General features: G+C 48.4%; 1 pseudogene; it reads right to left on the bottom strand.

Moving 5' to 3' along the window:
• Positions 1 to 2,559: 2,559 nt before the first annotated feature.
• LOC101990174 lies at positions 2,560 to 3,164 on the bottom strand (annotated as a pseudogene).
• Between the last annotated feature and the right edge of the window lie 3,511 nt (positions 3,165 to 6,675).

Genomic DNA, 6,675 nt, shown 5'->3' with positions numbered 1-6,675 from the left:
CTGGGCTAGGGTGTTGACTGCAGCAAGAGAGGAGTAATGCAGTCCTGAGTGCAGGAACAGATGATGGGACAACGATCCCAGGCCTCAGAGCCAAGCAGCTCCTTGCATTTCTTCCCTCAGAGACATCTTCCTTCCCACAGAGCGCATATTAGGGACCTCACTGCCCACTGACTCTCCTTCCTCTGGGGGAGAATTTCAGACCTGTTGTCAATTCCCCTTGAGACTGAACTTGGTCATCCCTCTCCAGATAAGTAGGATTGATTCAGTCCGACAACAGGTCACCACTTTACAGGACACATGTATCTGGATTATAAGGGATTTGAAGCAGCAGAGAGTGCTCACTAAGGGATCACAATAGCCACTCACAAAAGCCCCTTTCTCCTGGGGTCCATCAAACATCAGGCTGAAAAGAACTGGAGAGGCTTCAAAGAAAACCACTAGGACTCTGACTACCCAGGCAGTGGGTGATGGCCTTGAAACCTTGATCCTCCCGCTGTCCCTGTCCAACTGCTGACATTAAAGAAGTGTGCTGCTGCACCCAGTTTGTGCTATGCTAGAGCTGGAACCCAGGGCTTCCACAGTAGGCAAGCCCTCTATGAAATGCATTGTCTCCCCAGCTGCCCACCAGGCTTCACTGGGTCAGAAAGTCAGGCCTGGGATCTCCAGCTAAGAGGCTCTGTTCTCTCCCCTTCCTTACACTGCTGGGACCTACATAAATCTGAATGCTCTTCACAGACATCCAAGCTCAGAAGCCCCTTCTAAAGCCCTTCCTGGAAGTTTTAGCTCTGCAAGAAGTTTGGTGTCCTGCCGTGAAGAAAGGCTCTGCGTCCCAGGGATGACTCTGTGGCTGGATGGCTTCCTGCAGCTGCAGGCTCTGTGTCTCCTTAGTCAAGGTTTCCTCCAAGCCAGGAGCAGGCCACCCCCTTTCTCCTCTTTCACAACCTTCTGCAGGGCTCTGAAGGCCCTCTCCCATCATGTCCTCATGAGCTGGAGAGCCATACCACATTGGCCAAGTGGCTCACACCAAAGTATTTGCATCCCGGCTGGTCCCTATCAGCTGCGGCATCTGAGGCAATCATTCTACATAAAATGCAAAAAGGCCAGGGTTTTGTTTTTAACCAAACTTACTTTTTTTCCTTCCTTCCTTCCTTCCTTCCTTCCTTCCTTCCTTCCTTCCTTCCCTCCCTCCCTCCCTCCCTCCCTCCTTCCTTCCTTCCTTCCTTCCTTCCTCCCTTCCGTCCTCCCTTCCGTCCTCCCTTCCGTCCTCCCTTCCGTCCTTCCTTCCGTCCTTCCTTCCGTCCTTCATTCCTTCTTTCCTCCCCACCTCTTTCTTTCTTTTTTTGTTTTTATTTTGTTTTCTGAGACAGGGTTTCTCTTTGGTTGACCTGGAACATGCTTGGTAGATCAGTTTGAATTTGGGGATCCTCCTGTTTCTACCTTCTGCATACTAGAATTAAAGGTGTAGGATACCACATCCTGCTGGGATTTGGCTTTGAACCCACGGACTGAACTCAGCTGAAGACAATGAGTCCTGGGAAATACAAGGCTCTTGCCTGCTCCAAGCCACAGTTTCAAGTCAGTCTGGGGGTCAGGTCACTTTGGGATTTAAGCTCAGATTAATGTGACTCTGAATTCACCATTTTCTCTCTCTTCTGGCCCACATTTGCTCACCTGCTCCACTCAACTGACTGGGAAGATCTGGCAGGCTCAGCTCAGCTTGGGGACCCTACTGTGCTTCTGCTCTTCCTGATGGCAAGGCCCAAGCTGGGAGCTGACAAGCCCTGCAGCCCTCTGGGGTGGCTGCCAACAGAATGGGTTGGGCTCTGCCCAGATGTCGCTCTGCCAGGGCTTGATGAAGGCTGGCTTCCTCTGCTGGCAGTGATTGGCAGGCGTTTATTTCCCTTTAAGAGGCCAGCATCTGTGGTGTGTTTATGGTTTAATTTTTATTTTCTCTGCCACAGATCTGCTAAAAGTCTGGGGAAAGACAGCTCTGCCTGGACAACTGTTCCCTTAACCCTGGAGACAGCCATCTCTGAGGGACAGCAGCCTGGGCCTTCTCAGTGGCTCACAGGGCAGGACGGCCCGGGCCAGCTTACGTTTTGCCCTTGACTGAGATTCCTATTAAAGATCAGCTGAGGGCTGTATTAGCTGTCCCAGGAGGTCCCAGCTTTCCACTGGGGTCCTGGTCATTACAGTGCTTCCTGTGCAAGGTGTGGCTTTGGGACAGTACATTCTTTCTTTTACTATGGTTGTTTGTTGTGTTATTTACATATTTTTCGAGTGTGTGTGTGTGTGTGTGTGTGTGTGTGTATACAGTGTCTGCTCCCCATGCTCCCCAGAGTGGGGGAGGGGTCCTCCTCTACCAAATCATATAACAATATCTATTATTCCCTGAACTTGGAACAAGGCTGGTAGCCAGTAAATCCCAGCCATCCTCCTGTCTCTGCTTCTATAGTATTGGGATTGTGGGTACCCAGCTTTTTTTTTTTTTTTGAAAGAAAAGCAATTTTATTAAAAAACATATATATAACAAAAGGAAACTGGGACCAGAGCTCAGGGTTAGTCCATCCGGGCCTTCAGTGTCCTGGTGGTGATCTTGTCCTTTTCAATGATGTGGACAATGACGCCCATGCCCGAGACAGCATCCCCGTCCATGGCGTTCAGCATGGCTTGGGAAATGGTCTCAAACAGGTGTTCTGGATCTGTGTTGGGCTCCCAGAGAGACTCGCACATCCCATACATCTGTTCGGAGCAGGTACCACTGGCTACAAAGTCATCAGTTACCATGGGGCAGCCAATGAGGTCTAGGGAGCAGGTGAAGGGCTTAAAGGTCTTCAGGTCCAACCTGGCAATGACAGGCTCTGTGGGGTAGGGACCAAACCGTTTCTCATACAAGAGGTTGGCCACCATGCTTATGAGGGTGTAGGGCTTGAACTGCCGACCTTCCTTCAGCTCATACAGGTTCAGTCGGAACTTGAGGTCTGGACGTTGGTGGCCAGCCCGGCCAAGCCTATGTACAGCCTGTCACCCATAGGAAAGATCTTCTGGGAGTCTGTGGTCACCGTCTGAGCCTGGATCCCGAAACGCCTGTCCGCGGCGATGGCCACACAGTTCTTTCCCTTCATGGCCATGACTGCCCCTCTGTTATAGGACATAATAGACATGATTGTGCTTTAGTGTGACTCCTATCGCCACTGCGATTCTTGTCGGGAACCCAGCTTTTTACACAGGTGATGGAATTCGGATTTAGGTCCTCATGCTTATGCTGAGCCATCTATCTCCCTTACCCCTGAAAGTCACGAATACATTTGAGCAATGCTGAAGCTCCACCCTAGGGCCTCCTGCTGGGCAAGTGCTCTACCTGTGAGCAACACAACAGCCTGGTATGTAACACTTAGGTTGGAGATGGTTTAAAACTCAAAACAGTTGCAAAAATAATCCTGAAAATTCCTACAAAAATACCCTTACTCCCCTGGCCCACACAGATACCTTAGTGACCCTTTGGGATCTGGCGATCTGCCCTCCAAAGCATCCACTCTCGTTTCCTCAGGTTAGATTACACACACGCTTGCAATACTGTTTCTTATTTTCAGTTTTTATCATCTCCCCCGAGCTGACTTGGAGTGATCCCGTCTCCAGCCCTCACCTTCTCCATCTGTCTTTACCACCTTTCACCGTCTGCGCAGCTCCTTGTCACTCCTGCTCTGATGGTGACACATTTCCACTTCATAGCACATCTGCAGTTCACAGTCTGGCCCTCCCCTTCTCTGCTCTCCGGTTCCTTTCCTGTGTCCTCTCTGAGCATTATTTCCACAATTTGGCTGAGATGTTGGCATTTGGTGTTATGACTGTCATGTATTTTATTTCATCTGTTTAGTTCTCTGCTTGTGAACCACTCGTTCTTAACCTCCGACTTCTCCAGTTTGCCTGACCTGTTCTTGGCACTCTTGTACAACTGGCCTTTCTCCAGTTCATCAACTCAAGACACCTTCTTGGGCCAGCTTGGACTTGCAGGCAGATGGCCTTGTTGTGTGAGGACCCTAGCAGCATGTCTTGTTTCCTTGATCCATATCTTCCTTTTTTGGTTCACTCTCTCATTTAGGAGTGCATTCTCCAGTAGTTTTCTGAGGGGGGAGGGGAGGATAAAAGGTACCTGGAGGCAAATATAAAAAATATGTCTAGGGAGACTTTTTGCCAGTTGGGAGTGCTGGTCCTCTGGGACCTAAGGGCCATTGTTCCATCTCGTCACTCACAGGGCTGCTGAGAAGCCAGAGCTTGCCCGAGGCTACCTTTACTTCAGGCTTCCAGTCGCTTGGACCTCCACTGACACTGTGGTGGGAACTGGCTTTCTCTCCATGCTGAACCTCCTTAGGGTCCTCTCAACCTCAAAATGCACGGTTTTCACTTGAGGAGGTCTCCTCAATTGTTTTATTGATATTTCCTTCCCAAATTTCCCATCTTTTTCCACGGAGTCTTTGTCTATATGACCTTTTCTTGTAGAGTTTGGGTAGTTATGACCATATGACTATCAAAAGTGTGTCCTGTCTACCTTTCTAGTTCTGTTTCTTCTCGGACTTCATATTTGAGCCCCTAGGGTCCTTCCCCATCCTCTCTTTATGAGAAGTCAGAGCCAAGAGCAGGTAAGCATGTAGAATCCTTAGCTCTGTCCTCTTGGTCCATTTGTTTCTGAGAGGATGCTTGGCCACTCTCACATCTAGAGACCAAGGTCTCCAGCTACTGGACCTGGAGGGGAGCTGGTGCTGCACCACAGGTTCACTCTGCCCCCCACATCTCCCAGCTACCAGGACTTCTTCAACAATGACAAGCCGCATCCTTGAACTGCGAGTCAAGATAAACCCTCCCTTCTTGAAGCTGCTCTTCTCAGGCATTTTCACAACAGTAATGAGGGAGGTAGCTGATGCCGTCAGTTGCCAGAAAAGACTCCAAGAGAACAGTGCCTCTGTGTCAAAGCACTAATCTGTATTTTAAGTATAGTCTTCTGTGATTACCTTATTAATAATCGTCCTCTGATAGTAGTATTTAACTCTACAGGGACTTGCATTCCTGGTGGTGACGTAGAGAGAGGCACAAGAGGTAACAACATAAACCAGAACTATTTGAAAAACCAGGCTTTCATTTTATGCCAGGTGCACACTGTAAGGCCAGAGGACACTCTGTGGGAGTTGGAGCTCTCCTTCTAACCTGTGGCTTCCAGGGATAGAACTCAAAAGGTCAGGCTTGATGGCTGGCACTCTCTCCCACTGAATCATCTTGTCTGCCCCAAACTAGGCTTTAATGTGCTAGTCAAAAACAGTAGAATCAAAATGCCCCAGGGAACTGAGTTCTAGAAGGAAGCCGAAACTGGAGCTGAGCCTGGTCCAAGGAAGGACTGCCTCTGCAAGGTCAGCCAGAACTCACTTTAGCCTTGGAGTGGAGTTCCGGCAGGTGGCAGGCGGGGCAAATTAGAGTTTGGAATACCGGAAGTCAACGAAGCCAACAGCACGGAGCCGCTCTGACGCAGGAGGAGGTGGTATTCCGACACTCAACTTCCTGGAGGAAAGGGGTGGAAATAGAAAAGGCCGGAGGAGTCACAGATTCGCAGAGGAACTTAGGTAATAATAAAACCTTCCTGAAACCGCAGCTCAATACCGACAAGCAAAGACAGGCTGTCCTGAGGAGCTGGTTACAGGAAACTCTGACTCTCAGCCCCACTGAATTCCACGTGAGGTGAGTCCACTCACCAGGCAGTGGGAGGGTCAGACTCTGGAGCAAACAAAGCACAAAATAAAGGGGAAATTGTATTATTTCCACCGCATTGTTTTTTATAAAAGCTCTCAAAAATATAATGAAAGGAGACAGGAGAGATGTTAGAAGCTAGCTGGAAACATGTGACTCATGACAGAAACGCAGATAATGGGAGCAAACACGAAACCATTAATGCGGATGAATATTTACAAGGGGATTTATAGGACAAAAATAGGTGGATTGTGTGCAGAAGTGATATTTCAGGATTATGCAGGGCAACTTTACAAAATAGCAAAATGACAATTCTAGACATAAAAATTAAAATCTTGGAACTGAGAATATGACAGGTGAATAGTAGATTCAACTTGAGGAAAAGGGGGTGCTCAGTAAGGGTGAAGAAAGATGAGGGAAACAGCTCTGACAGGGAAGAACCCGGGGAGGTGTGCAGTGGAGCACCAGCCTCCTAGTTTTGACATTAGCCGGTTTCAGTCTAGTTGGGATCCTAGAAGGGAGGAGCCTACCATATTGACTCAGAGAAATCCGTGGTGAGGCATGCTATACTAACATTGAATTTAAAGCAATGATAAATAGCTGCATCTTTAATATATTTTAAAAGCCATACATCTGTTTGATAGTTGGAAACTGAAAATCGATAAGCAATGGAAAGTGGCTTCGAGGGGAGGAGGGAGACAGAGAATGATCCAGTCTTGAACTTCTAATTGAGCACTTTACTCTTGAACTTGCCTGATTTTATTCACTTTTATGCTTGTGAGACAGGATCTTTATGTAGTAAAGTCTGGCCTGGAACTTGTAATTCCCCTGCCTCAGCCTCCTGAGTGCTGGAAATACAGGTGTGTGCCAGCAGGCCCAGTTGAAAAGTAGCTTTAATGCTGTCACAAACCAAACCTATTCACCTAGGATTTTATATCC

Source organism: Microtus ochrogaster (genome assembly GCF_000317375.1).
Source record: "Microtus ochrogaster isolate Prairie Vole_2 chromosome 14 unlocalized genomic scaffold, MicOch1.0 chr14_random_1, whole genome shotgun sequence".
Lineage (NCBI taxonomy): Eukaryota > Metazoa > Chordata > Mammalia > Rodentia > Cricetidae > Microtus > Microtus ochrogaster.
This window is presented reverse-complemented; position numbering and strand designations above follow the sequence as displayed.